Raw genomic sequence first — 14,623 nt, 5'->3', positions numbered from 1 at the left:
TCCCTTGACGCTGAGCTCGACAAGAGGATCGGGAAGGCAGCCTCTACTTTAGCCCGCCTGACAACCCGAGTGTGGACCAACCCCAGGCTGACAACCGCAACAAAGATGGCAGTGTACAACGCCTGCGTCATCAGCACCCTGCTGTACGGGAGCGAGACATGGACCACATACGCGAGACAAGAGCGGAGACTGAACGCCTTCCATCTACGAGGTCTGCGCCGCATCCTGGGTATTACCTGGCAAGACAAAGTCTCCAACTTCGAAGTTCTGACTCGAGCCGGCCTCCCCAGCATGTACACCATGCTCCGACAACGTCGCCTGCGTTGGCTTGGCCATGTACGCCGCATGGAGGATGGGAGGATCCCAAAGGACATCCTCTACGGGGAACTGGCATCTGGGAAGAGAACCACAGGGCGCCCGAACCTGCGATTTAAAGATGTCGTGAAGAGGGACATGAAAGCCATCGACATAAACACGCAGTCCTGGGAAGACCTCGCAGCAGACCGCCCAAAGTGGAGGGGCACCCTGACCACACAGCTCAAGTCAGGCGAAACGAACATGATGCGTGCATCAGAAGAAAAGCGAGCCCGCAGGAAGTTACGCAACAACAACAGCCAGGGAACCACCTATAGCTGCGACTTCTGCGGCAAAGAATGCCTGTCCCGGATTGGCCTTTTCAGCCACCAACGACGCTGTCCCCGACGCTGTCCCAGACAATTCGACACGAACCAAGACGAGAACTAGGATACGTCATCCATGGTCAACTGACCGACGGAGGCCAACATTGTAATATGCATGAGGGCTCCCATTTACCTCTAAAGATTCAGTCAGTCCACTGGGCAATAACATCACATAGTCTCAATTTCTTTGTCTTTCTCTCTCTAGGGTCGAAAAGAAGGCATGTGTTACTCACATCACAGGAACTGCACACATCTACCTTGTCAGAAATCTGCATGATAGTCTTGTAAGGCCAATAGACAATTGTTCCTCAGGTCTCAGCCAATAACAAACTGCAGAGATCAAAGTGACCAGATCACAATTAACATTGCACATACTCTGTCAGTACTACCATGTCTTGGCCATGCAGTTCAACACGTAGCTTAATGGAGGGAAGTTGTTCAATAATATATGTAATTTTGAACACTAGAGATGCAAATACCTCTGGTGCCTATGACTATATTTCTAATCTTTTTCTACTTATGCAAATGATTCATTTGTATATGCCCATGAGAGCTACATGCATACAGACACACTCAGTACACTAGAAGGAGATTTGCAATTGCAAACTATCCTGGCTGTAGAAAATGAATGGGCAAGAGGCAAGGTAGAATAAAGACGAGGTGCAGGTCACAGGACAGGGTAAGGATTGAATGTGAACAGTGGGGATGAGAGGAAAACTAACAGGGCAAAATGAAAATAGAAAATCAGGTTATGAAAATACAGGTCCTCGCCCTCAGAGTGTCTTCCTCATAATGAGCTTCTGGGCTTTTAGGGCTGAAACACCTTTGCAGCCCCACCAGTGGCTTTGGGGTTGGAGCCTCAAAAAGTAGGAGCAACAGCAGGCAGCATATTAAATAGTAAGCAGGATATTAAAAACACTGGAAAGACTCATGGCTTGGAGCTACTTTAAAATGTAAATGAAATGCATATCAAACAACATTTATACACATTGAAATATATGGTACTGATGCATCATTAACCAGGTGCATTAACAAATGTGCCTTTACTGTTTCCTGCAGCAATAATGAAGTGGGAATATTCGATGTTAAAATTTTAGAGAAGAGTAATATTTCAAAATTGTTCCATCTGGTGGACACCTAAATATACTAGCCATGCCAGCCTTATAAGCAACCTGAAATGGTGGCAAAATTCAAATGCTATCTTGGAACAGTGGGCTAATCTAACTGAAATTCTTGTATCTGAACATCTTGGCCAAAATATTCAAACATGAATAACGATTTTGACTATTCAACCTGAGTCCTCTTAAAGGGACCTTATTTTCATGTGAGAGCTTATCTTAGTAGAATTTAAGTGTGTGCTTTGCTCAATAGGGATGGATTTAAGCACATGGGTAAGTATTTTGCTGAATTTGGAGAGTAAATTAAAAGAAATTATTTATATCATCATGAAGAACAAGCTTGGAAGGCAGGTTGGGGCTTTTAGCAGTGAAATCAAGAGGATCAAGACAAGGCTATGCATTCAAAATAGCCAAACTGGAGTGCAAAACTGTGGAACCTAAAACAGTAGCTAAGTAGTTTAAAAAGAAACCTTTTTTACAGAGATGTTAGGCACACAGAGCTGTCCTTCACTTCATTAAGAACTGCAGGGTGATGAGCATCTTTGAAAAGCAGCTTTTATTTAATTGTGTAAATACGGATTTGGTCCTAAATGTATGTACAAATATTTGTCATTTTTGGCCTAACTAGATTATGTATACAATCTTTTCCTCTTCTTAATAATTATAGATTCATCTTAATTTCCTTTTTATCAAATTCCCTTTGCCAGCTAATTAGCATTACAGGAGTCACCTAAACTGAGACTGAAAGTTTTGAATTATGTGTCTGAGGTACTGAAAGAATCATGTTCATTATAAGCTGGGGGAATATAATATCTACTCTTGGGATTTAGTGTTCTATATCTAGTGTTTTGTCCTTTGTTCTAGAGAATATGCCTGGTGAAATTTCATTTCCAAGAACAAAACAGAGGTAAAGACTTTGTTCTACTTGTATATGTTCCAAGAGTCTAGGCCTCAATTCAACACATGCATAATTCTAAGTACATGAGTAGTCACACTGAACTCAATAGGATTGCTCATGCACTTAAAGTAAGGAATCCAGTTAAGTACCTTGGTGAATTGGGGCTCTGGTGGCTAAAGATGTATGTTGATCTGCAGAACTGAATCTACAGCATAAAAATGCAATATTATTCTCTCTATTATATCAAATGTGAACTGAATTTGACCACAAACAAGAGAGTCATACCAGTACCCCAGATGACAGCATTACCCAAAGAAGTAGAAGGAATGCTTTTTATCTAATTTGTCGTGGGCTGCATTTGATGAAAGACACCACTTCAAAATAGGGGAAGGCTTTTTTTCAAATTAATGAATCATGGGTATTTTAAGAAATGCAACTCAAAGATGGAAAGCAATTAGATTGTGGAAGAATAGGGGGAAATAATGAGATCAAAAAGGTGATCTATTTTTGTCACTATGAATGGTTGTTATTTTAATTCAATATTTATCATACTGCAACAACTTGAAAAGGAGGAATTTAAAGAAAATATGCTTAGATCTTAAGTACCATCTGGCAAGTTCAGTTCAAGACAAGTACATAGGGAAAGTAATGAAATTTAAGAAATGAAAATGTTTATTAAAACACTTTTTTTCCTTAAATCAGTTCAAAACAAAGCAGGCATTACAATTTTCATGACTAGAAATTATCAGAATCCTACGCCCCTTTAAATCACTAGGGTATGTCTACACTACAGCACTATTTCGAATTAACTTAATTAGAAATAGTTAATTTGGATTAAGCTAATTTGGAATAACGCATCTAGACACAAAATCTAATTCGAAATAGCATTTTGCTATTTTGAAATAGCGCATCCACACTGATTGGATGCTAGATCGCATTTAAGGGCAGCTGAAACCAGTTTCAGCAGGACATCAGATCAGTAGTTGCTTTGTGTGGCTGCTGTCTGAGGCTATCTGAGGCTTGTGCTTAAAGGGACCCCCCTGGACAGCCGGTTCTCAGCTTTTCCTGCTTGCTTGCCTACCTCGCCAAGGGACAGCAAAGCATTTTTCTCTCTCTCTGCTTTGGTTGCTCTCATTTGGGACACCACAGCACTTGCCACCATGGAGCCAGACCTGCCCCAGGGCACTCTGGTGCTCATGTTGAATGTCTTGCTGCAAGCCTCACAGCAATTCCTGCAGGCTACCTGGCACCATCTGGCGCAGGCCAGCCCCTGGCACTCCCCCTGCCTCCTGTGGGGGCCGTGGAGGAGCCGTGCCCAGATGCCAGCGTGCCCCACCACATCTGGCATCTGGAAACCAGCAGCGATTGGTGGAACCACATCGTTCTGGAGTGCTGGGAGATCAACAGTGACCATGCATGGAGGCCTAGAGTTTTGTCTTTGACTTCAGTGGGAGCAAAATTGAAATGAATATAGCACATGCATCAGAAGCAAAACTCCAAAAGGCCTAATTATCTCATTCCATAAGGTTGTTTTGAGCACTGTAAACATAAATTGGCCTTAAAATGACAGAATATGTTCACTGAAGAATTCCCCCTGTTCAGACAGACAGTGCTCTGTTGTATGTGGCATATGAGAGTTTTATGAGGGCATAGTGTGGTGCAGTACATCTCTACTACCCCCACTTCTCCACTGGCATAAGTTAAAACTTTTGCTCTAACCTTCAGATATAGTTTGTCCCACCTTAATACGAAATGTTTACAGAGAGAAATTCCTGTTGGTGTTTCCCCTCTTCCATAAAGAAGTTACTGAGGAAGCTGCTGAACAACTACGGGATTCCTGAAGAGAACAGTATTAGCTTCCTTATGTTCTGCTGCAATTGATTTGGGGAACCTGTTGGAAAGTGTTTCCTAGTTCAGAAATATTTTTGGGTGCTTGCCAACAGCTGTGGAAATTCTGCAGGGAAATCCAATGGTTATGCTCCCAAAGCCTAGTTACAAAAGCATTAGTACGGGGTGAGGGGGGGAAAAAGGACATTTTTTAGTCTGGGGGCTGCAGACCTATGGAAAAATCAAGTGAGAAGCCAACAAACTCCTCTCCCCAAGCTTCCACTGATGTGGCCCCTGTCTGAGATGGAGAAAGACACTCCCCACATTCCCTTTGCACACCAGAGCCCAATGAAGCTAGTATAGTTTGTGTGCTCTAATCTCTCAGTAGGCATGGGCTCTCCAAAGCATGAAGAGGAACCCTGAGCCTTGAGGGCCGGTTCCAGGCAAGCTGGGGGCTGCATCTAGGCCCCGGGCCCGAGATTCTCCACCCCTACATTAGTGCACGTGAGTACAAATGATATTCCTTTTGGGTACGTCTACATAACCTCTCTAGTTCGAACTAGGGGGGGGGGGTAATGTAGTCAGACAGAGTTGCAAATGATGCCTGGGATTTGAATTTCCCGGGCTTCATTTGCAAAAAGCCGGCCGGCGCCATTTTTAAATGCCAGCTAGGTCGGACCCCGTGCCATATGGCTGCACGCAGCACGGACTAGCTAGTTCAGATTAGGCTTCCTATCCAAATTAGCTGTATGCCTTGAGGCGTACAGCTAATTCGGATAGGAAGCCTAATCCGAACTAGCTAGTCCTTGCCGCGTGTAATCGCACGGCACGGGGTCCGACCTAGCCGGCATTTAAAAATGGCGCCGGCCGGCTTTATGCAAATGAAGCCCGGGAAATTCAAATCCCAGGCTTCATTTGCAACTCCGTATGACTACATTACCCCCCCTAGTTCGAACTAGGGGGGTAGTGTACACATACCCTTTTATAGTCACTGGAGCTAGCCATTGAGGAGCTAAAGACCAAGACCTTTGAAGGGAATTTACAAGCCCACACCCTAATACCGGACATGCTCACTCTCACACTAAGGCAGGGGTGGGCAATAATTTTTGATGGGGAACCACTCCAAGATTTTGGAAATTGGTTGAGGGCCGCACTCTTCCACAATATTAATAGAGGAGGTGTGTGGCTGAGATGGAAGATGAGTGCAGAAGGAAGCTTGGAGTAAGGGATTGGGGTGCAGGAGTGAGAATGGGGTCTGGGAGGGAGTTTGGGTGAAGGAGACAGTTATGACCTAGGGCAGGGAACTAGAGTGCAGGATTTTGGGATGTGATCTAGGGTAGGAGAGGATTCTGATCTGGGTCAGGAGACTGGGGTACCAGACCTGGGAGGGGTATGGGTGCAGGAGGGGGCAAAGAGTTTGGGTATGTGGACCGGGGGGCAGAGGTTTGGGGAAGAGAGGGATTAGGGTGCCAGAGGCAGGCTCTATCTGGAAGGAGCTTACCAGTAGACTGTTCCACCTGGCTCTACTCCATGCATGAGGGGAGGAGTTGGAGGAGGAATGGAGAAGACTTCCTACACTACCCCTGCACCCAGCAATTCTCAGCTCTTATTGGCTGGAAATGGAGAGATCGGCCAATGGGAGCTGAGAGACTTTGTTGGGTGGTGGGTACAGCATGAGAAGTCTCCCTCCTTCCTCCCCAGCCATCTGTAATGGAGAACAGCTAGCTTTTTAAAGTGTAAGCTGTTCGCTGCCTAGGGGTTCTGAGGAGGTGGCTGCAGTCTGGATCCAGTGGCTTGGCAGGATCTTGCCCACTGGCAGTCTCTAGCCCATCTCTGCACTAAGACCACGTCTCCACCCTGCAGAAGATGAACGCTGCTACAATCAATCTTTCAGAGTTTCATTTAGCAAGTGTAGTTAAGACTTGTTAAACGAAACTCAGAGGCTGCATCTAGAATGGCAAGTTTTTCCGCAAAAGCAGCTGCTTTTGCGGAAGAACTTGCCAGCTGTCTACACTGGCCGCTTTGAATTTGCACAAGAACACAGACGATCTAATGTAAGATTGTCAGTGTTCTTTCGCAAATACAATGACTCTCCCGTTCGGGAAAAAGCCCTCTTGTGCAAATGCTTTTGTGTAAGAGGGCCAGTGTAGACAGCTGAGAACCATTTTGTGCAGAAAAGCCCCGATGGCGAAAATGGCGATCGGGGCTTTCTTGTGCAAAACCGCGTCTAGATTGGTACGGACGCTTTTCCGCAAAAAGTGCTTTTGCACTAAAGCATCCATGCCAATCTAGGCGTTCTTTTCCACAAATGCTTTTAATGGAAAAACTTTTCCATTAAAAGCATTTGTGGAAAATCATGCCAGTCTAGACGTAGCCAGAGGGTGCCCATTCTGGCTGATGGTACTCATGCTTATTCAAGGAGCAAGGGAAATCAACGGGAGTGTTTGCTCCTGTCGGCCTCTAAGGTACATTAACTCCAGCTACGTAATTAACATAGCTGGAATTGCTTATCTTTCTTTGATGTGCCCTTTTAATGTAGACATGGCCTAAGTGCCTAACTCATCCAGCTGTAAATACTCTAGCAATATTTTTAAAAAATAGCTTTAAAACTTATTTCTGAATTGCTTTCACAGAGAGTGTGGCTGGCCTTCACCTCAGTGTGCAATTGGGATGGCACAGGGAGTGTGGTGCTTACCAAAAATACAAGTCATTTTATTCACTTGAAATCCATGAATGCACCCTACTTGTCTATGAAACATTCTAGCTGGTCTGAAAGGTTTGGATAGGGCAGGAGATAGAATCATAGGAGGGTGGGGAGAAGGGAACCCTCTGTGTTGTGTAGCAGAGTTGCCCAGCCATGATAAACAATATATGCTACACCCTTTAAAGAAAAAAATGTTTCAGAAGAGCTGCCCCCATTCCTTTGTTCCTAATGTACCTATGTAATAACCTACTTCATCCCTAACCCCCAAACAAGTCTGTAACTAATAGGCATGATGAAATGCATAAAAGGGCATCTGGAGGAGCCTTCAAGACAAATACCACAGTCCTTTACAAGGTTGATATAGTTTATGGAGACTGATGGGTACCAGTTCGTGCCATCTCAAATTGGACCATAGTATTTGCAGGTTTTTTCCACTTTATGGCTATGGATTAATTAGAAACTATTGAATAGAAATCAAATTGGATGACAAAAGTCTGTCAGTGTTTAAGAACTTAGATGTGTTCAAGTTATGTACTTGTTACTGAATTTAATAAAAAATGTAATGTATTAATTCTGCATAGAGCATTGTAAAAGTGAAATACTATAATTAAACTAAACACCGGTTACTGAAACTTATTTTTTCATTATCTGCATGCAAATTGTGCTCCTTTTAAAACCTACACTACATATTTTTACAAGAGCTCACTCTTGTGGACATAAAAGTTTCTGCATTCTCACCAGGTATAGCATTCACAGGGTTTTTAAAATAAGTTTTAACTGCAATTTAACTCATGCTAATGCAGAGAAAAATAATAATCATACACAGTCCAAATAGGCAGCAGTTAATAATATCACCAATGTGAATTATCTACCAATTTGTTTGTTAATGAAGGAACACAAGACACTGCTATAAGTGGAATCCTTGAAAAAGATGAAATGAACTAGGGAATAACTAGGGTTTTTTGAAGACAGGAAATCAGCTAATAAAATTAATGGAATTCTTGGACAAAGATTTGTGAGGACTGAAAACCAGTGTTCCCTGTAAGCTCTGCATTTATATGGCCACTCAGGAGACAATCAAATGCCACCCAGCTAATTGGCAGAGCATCCATAGCTAGATTTGTTGTTTCTAGTGATGGTGCACATTGCACATGCTTTGGTGTACATACAGAAGTTTATTCTGTACACGCTGATCCATGTTTCACTCTTATATTGTGATACAATTGGTCAGATGAGACTATAGCTCAAACAATACTTAACCCATCTGGTGCAATTGACCACAGGGGAACTAATTTGTAACCTTTCACCTTTAGAAAATTTCTTCCCAACCCACCTTCAAATGCCCTTGATTATCACTAGGAATCAAATTCCTCACCTTTAGTGCAGCACCAAGGGCCCAGTACCACAAAGGGCTAAGGCATTATAATATTAAATGTTGCAGTGTTTAATTTTTGGGTGCCTAGAAAATCATTGAAATACCAGTGATAGCCTGCATTAGGCACAAAAGCTCTCTGCAATGAATAGGGAGCAGTAGGTACATAAGAATGGAATCCACTCATACCCAAAGCAACCTAACCCAGTGTAATTATTTTGCATAATCAGTTAACTATGGTACCTATTGTTATGGTTAATTCATATGTAATCAATGTGTGTTTAACATACAGTCTAGCAGCATCTTAAAGACTAACAAAACATGTATATATATCATGAACTTTTGAAGTGTGTTGTACCCATGAAAGCTCATGATACCATATACGTGTTTTGTTAGTCTTTAAGGTGCTGCAACACTATTCGTATATTGGTAAGAATGTGTTCAGTATATTAGTAAGATCAATTTGTAAAACAGGGTCCATGGGACTGAGGCTTGTCAAATTTCAGCATAGTCATAATGAGCCTTAGGTCTGACAAAAGTTAAGGCTAGGTGGCCCAGGGTTAACCCTATGGCTGCGTCTAGACTGGCAAGATTTTGCACAAAAGCAATTGCTTTTGCGCAAAAACTTGCCAGATGTCTATACTGGCCGCTTGAATTTGCACAAGAGTACAGACTTTGTAATGTACAAAATCAATGCTTCTTGTGCAAATACTTTCACGCTCCTGCTCGGGAAAAAGCCCTCTTGTGCAAATGTTTTTGCGCAAAAGGGCCAGTGTAGACAGCCAGCTAAGACGTTTTGCACAAAAGCAGGCGAAACGGAAAAAAGCCCTATGGGCGCTTGGAGACTCCGTAGCCACAATCAGCTCCCTTTACTTCCTGGTAACCCGAGCCCCCTTAAAGCAGATGCAGGCTGCTGAGCTTGAGCGGCAGAAGCCATTTTCAGACCTCTGGCCAGAGGTCTGCCACGTGGCCCCTGCCGTCCAGCAGACATCCCCAAGCAGGATGGCAGCTCCAGGGGGGATCAGCCACCCGCACCCCCAGCGCAGGAGGCCCCCAGGGCCAGAAAAAGAAGGGCCCCATCCTGGTCCTCAGGGGAGCTGGAGGCACTGCTGGACCTGTGGCAGGAGGAGGAGGCCCTGCACGAGACCCGCTCCCGGCTCTGGAATGCGGACATTTTTGCCCACATGGCCCAGGCACTCGCCCACCAGGGCCATCCAGCCCGGACCCTGGAACAAGTCTGGGTGAAAGTGAAGGAGCTGCGCTTGGGCTACGTCTGGGCCAGTGAGGGCCAGTGGGTAGGAGCCAACACCTGCGCCCATTACCAACGGCTCCATGCCATCTTGGGCCAGCCAGCACCACAGGCCCTGGATATCCCAGTGGACAGCAGCATGTGCCCCGCCCCCCCTGTCACCAGGACCACTGAGACGGGGGAAGGAGACATCTCCAGCAGTGCATTGGAGGACAAGGCCAGCACTGCCACCCTGCAGGCCCCCTCCGGCAGTCCCGATGTCTCCCGCACATCCTCGAAGGCCGGGGAAGGATCCACCGGTGAGTGTTGCAGTTTGCACTCACAAGGGCGGGGGGAGGGGAGAGAGCTAGGTGCCCAGAGGGGGGAGGGGGAGAGTGCGTCACTCAGGCCACGTGAGCTGCACTCTGTGTAGCATTAGGCAGTAAACAGCACGTGCACACTGTCCCATGCCTGGCTGTGAGGCACAGTCAGCTGCTCCTGGGAAAACCACAGCATCACAGCCCTGTGAGCGTGGCCTCCACTGAGCCCCTTGCCTGCTCTTGGTGTCTTGGCTGGCCCCCCGAGGGAAGTCCCCACTGCAGTCACACATATCCCTGGGCTACATATGTGAGGGCTAGTGGGAGGGGGAGGAGGGAAGCGCTTGGGCTGGCCCTAGGGCTGCCTGAGTTTTGCTGCAAGGATGGTACACTCCCCAGTCACTCTCTCCTGGTTCCGTCCAGGAGACATCCCACATGATGGGGATCTGAGAGCCCTGACCACATCTGCCAGATGTGCTCCCAGTCACTGTGTGGGGATTCATCTCGCTCCCTGTCAAACACTACTAATTAGCCCAAAGCCTCATAGCCTTCACCGGCAAGGAGTTCCACAGGTCAACACAACACAAGTGCCCTCCCACCCTCCACGGGGCCAGGACACAGACCGGTGGTTCCAATACATGGAGGAGGACCCTACTTCAGGGGCAGTCCTCTATGCAAACATACAACATGGGGGGAGGGAGGGTAACCGGGTAGGAGGTTAGGGGAGGAGACGGGAGGGAGAAGCCACACTACTGTGGTGTCACATGGCTCAGGGGTGGGGTGGAGGGCATGAGGTGTGGGGACAGTGGCTGGGCTGCCTAACTGACCCATCCTTTCTTCTGTTCCCTGCAGTGGGACCAAGCACAAGCCGGGGACCCTCCAGTCCGGCAGCAGCGACAGCAGCAGCAACCCCAACCACTCAACCACCGAGGTAGTGGCTCCACCACCGGGACCAGCTCCTTAGGCTCCACGTGCAGGCTGTCGAGCGCGTTGAGGCAGCCATCACTCGGCATGTGGAGGTGGACCTGCAGTGGCGCCAGAAGGCCTGGGCCGCCTTCCAGGCCCAGTGCATCCACATGGCTGATTCCATTGCCACCCTCACCGCACACATAGGCCATGCCATCCTCTATCGCATGGCATTGCCCCTTGCCCCCGCCATTCCTCCCCTAGCACTTCCCCTCATCCCTCCTGCAGTGGCCCCTCCTGCTCCTGTCCCTGCCCCTCCTGCTCCTGCTCCTGCTCCTGCTCCTGTCCTTCCTGCTCCTGCTTCTGCTCCTGTCCCTCCTGCTCCTGTTCCTCCTGCCCACCTCCCTGTGCAGCCTGCCCTGATGCAGCCTGCCCCATATGTCCAGGTCCGGCCCCGCAGGAGCAGTCGCAAGGACCACCCCTCTCAGGAGTAGCTCCTCCCCCTCCCAGTTCAGGGTCTCCTCCCACTCCCAGTTCAAGGTCTCCTCTCCCTCTCCCCCTTGTAAATAAATAAATACAAGTTCAAAACAAAACTGTGTTTGATGTTTATTAGCAGGTAAGGGGAGGGGATGGGAGGAAGAAGGGTAGGGGATTGGAGGAAGTTGTAAAGGGAGACCGAGGCGACCCTACTATGGGGCTTGGGCGAACATTTCCGTCAGGGCCTCCCAGAAGCGCACCCCATCCTGGTGTGCCTGGTGGATAGCAGCTGTGCGGAGCTGTTCATATGCCTGGCCCTCGGCTGCCATCCATGCCAGGAGGAAGGTCTCCCCACTCCGCTTCACAACACTGTGGAGCATGCAGAACGTGGCCACTACCTCCGTGGCATCTCAAGACAGGTGAGAAAACACTGGAAGCGGGCTTTTAAGCAGCTGAAGGTGCACTCCACGTGATTGCAGGCCTGGTTGAGGTGGTTGTTGAACCGGGCCTGGTTCTGGTCCGGCCGCCCCGTGTAGGGCCGCATTAGCCCGGGCAGTAGGGGGTAGGCCGCGTCCCCGATGATACATATGGGCATAGGCATATCCCCGAGAGTAAACTCCCGCCGGGGGAAGTGGGTGCCTGCCTCCAGCCTGCAAAACAGGCCGGAGTTCCATAGTATGGGAGCGTCATGTGCCCTGCCAGACCCATGTGCATACACGTCTAGGAAGCAGCCACGGTGGTCCATGAGGGCCTGGAGTACGATCAAGCAGTACCCCTTCCTGTTCATAAAATGGGCCGCTCAATGCTCCTGGGCCCGCACGGGGATATGGGTTGCATCCAGGGCTCCCCCACAGTTGGGGAACCCAAGGGCAGCGAAGCCAGCTACGGTAGCATCCACGTCACGCTGGCGGATGACTCTTGGGAGCAGGACGTCATTGATGATGTGGACGACCTGCAGAAGGGTGCAGAGAAACACAGGGGAACTGTAGCCAGACAGACCCCCCGCCCATCTCATCCATCTTGCTTGCCCTCTGAGATGCCTGTATACAGGGCAGAGAAGGAACAATAAGAAAAATCAGCATAGCCATTAAGCTTTGATCTGCTTTGATGCGAGATCAGGATATGCGAGTTTCTCTGACTCTGAGTAAGCTGAAAACATAGATATGAGGAGAGAACGATTAAGGCAATAAGCTGAGCTCGAGGCTGCAAGAAGTGCCCGGCTGGCACCCATGTTGATACGAACACACACAGCCGTCCCTGGGAGAGGAATCCCCCACTGAGAAAAGAATCTCCAGTACTTCCAATTTAATCCTCTCAACTCTCTCTTACAAGTGTAAATTAAGTTCACAACTCCCTTGTAAGAACTGGTCTCACAAAAGGCAGACCAGCACTATTTGGCATCACAGATAAGAAAGAGAAATACGTGACCCCATGGGTATAAAGATGGGCCCAGCAGCACACTCACTTTGAGTGTCAATCTACCCTCTACCTGCTGGTCGGGTTAGGTGTTTTGGCCTCCTGAGGTTCCATGGGGACACCCACCTTGTATTTTCGTCTTTCCTAGGAATTGAGGGACTGGCCCTGGCCTGACACGCTGGAGTCGAGAGGCACAGAAGGGGGTAAAAATTGTACCTGGATGTGGTCCTCTGTCTTAAGTATACACATAGACTTAGAGCTCTTTAAAGATTAAGCTGTTACTTGGTACCATTATTTCTATTCTTCTATCTTTATCTTCTTTGAAACCATTTTTAAGATCTATATTTGCTAGCAATTAAGAAAAGAGCAATAGCCATTGTAACCATATGATTTATAAGCTTCTTTAATAAACCTGTAACTGTTTAAGTTTTAACCTGACTCCTTCAGCTGCTGTAACAGAACCAAGCAAAATTTAAAAGAACTTCAGCCGGTCATAAGGGACAGGTATAGGGAGAGCTTGGGCGTTTGGATTTGTGTCACTCCCAGGTGACAGATCCATTGGGGCATATCTCAGTCTTTCCCAGACTGCCTGCTGCGAAGAGATCATGCATTCTAGCAGCTAAAATCTGAGGGTATGTCTACACTACAATGTTAGTTCGAACTAACGGACGTTAGTGGTGTGGTCCTGGCCGAGTGGTGTGATGTGCCCAGTGTGGGCACTCCGGGCACTCCAAGCCAGGACTGGTTTTCAAGCGGGGCACCCCTGAGAACTGTCTGTCCGGGGTGGGGGTCGGGTCCCTTTAAGCGCAGCCCTCGGCTAGCCTGAGACAGCATCTCCACGCTCTAAGTCCTCCTCTGATGCCCTGCCGGCACTGCTTCCGGCCATCCTTAAGCCCTGTTCAGGGTCCACTTCATGTGGACATTCTAGTTCGAATTAGCAAAACGCTAATTCGAACTAGTTTTTAGTTCTAGACACGTTAGTTCGAATTAGCTTAGTTCGAATTAACTAATTCGAACTAAGTTAGTTCGAACTAACTCTGTAGTGTAGACATACCCTGAGGTGTTATAAGCTCTCCCTGTAAACTTATTGGGGCACCCGTCAACCTCCTCCAGGTTGCCCGCTGCAAGGGACCCCGGTCTCAGCAGTTGAAGTCTCAGGTGAATAACACACACACACACACCACACCCTGCCCTGACCGTCGGCTGACAGGAACACATCACCTAAGGCAGGTGACTGTGCTCTCCCTTTGGCCCATCCTCCGTGATGCCCTCTGTGCTCAAATACACACAAACACACACACACACACACACACACACCAGGGCCTCCACGCCCCACCCCCCCACCGGCAGGCCTGGTCAAGGGAAGGACAGCCCAAACCCCTGGGTTACCCAGACTGGAATCTTGGCTCCCCTGGGCATAGAGTGCAACACCCTCCCCCCACCCCACTCCCCACTCCCCCTGGGACTTACCTCCATCACGATAACACCGACGGTGGATCTGCCCACCTCAAACTGGTGTGCCACCGATCGGTAGCTGTTCGGAGTGGACTGCTTCCATAGTGCGATGGCGACCCTCTTCTTAACGGGGATGGGTGCCCGCAGCCAGGTGGTGGCTCTCTGGAGCGCAGGGGCGAGCTAGGCACAGCTCCTGGAACATCCGCTTTCACATGCAGAAGTTCT

The sequence above is a fragment of the Pelodiscus sinensis genome, chromosome 1 (assembly GCF_052426305.1).
Source record: "Pelodiscus sinensis isolate ZL-2025 chromosome 1, ASM5242630v1, whole genome shotgun sequence".
NCBI lineage: Eukaryota > Metazoa > Chordata > Testudines > Trionychidae > Pelodiscus > Pelodiscus sinensis.
Note: the sequence above shows the minus strand (reverse complement) of the source record.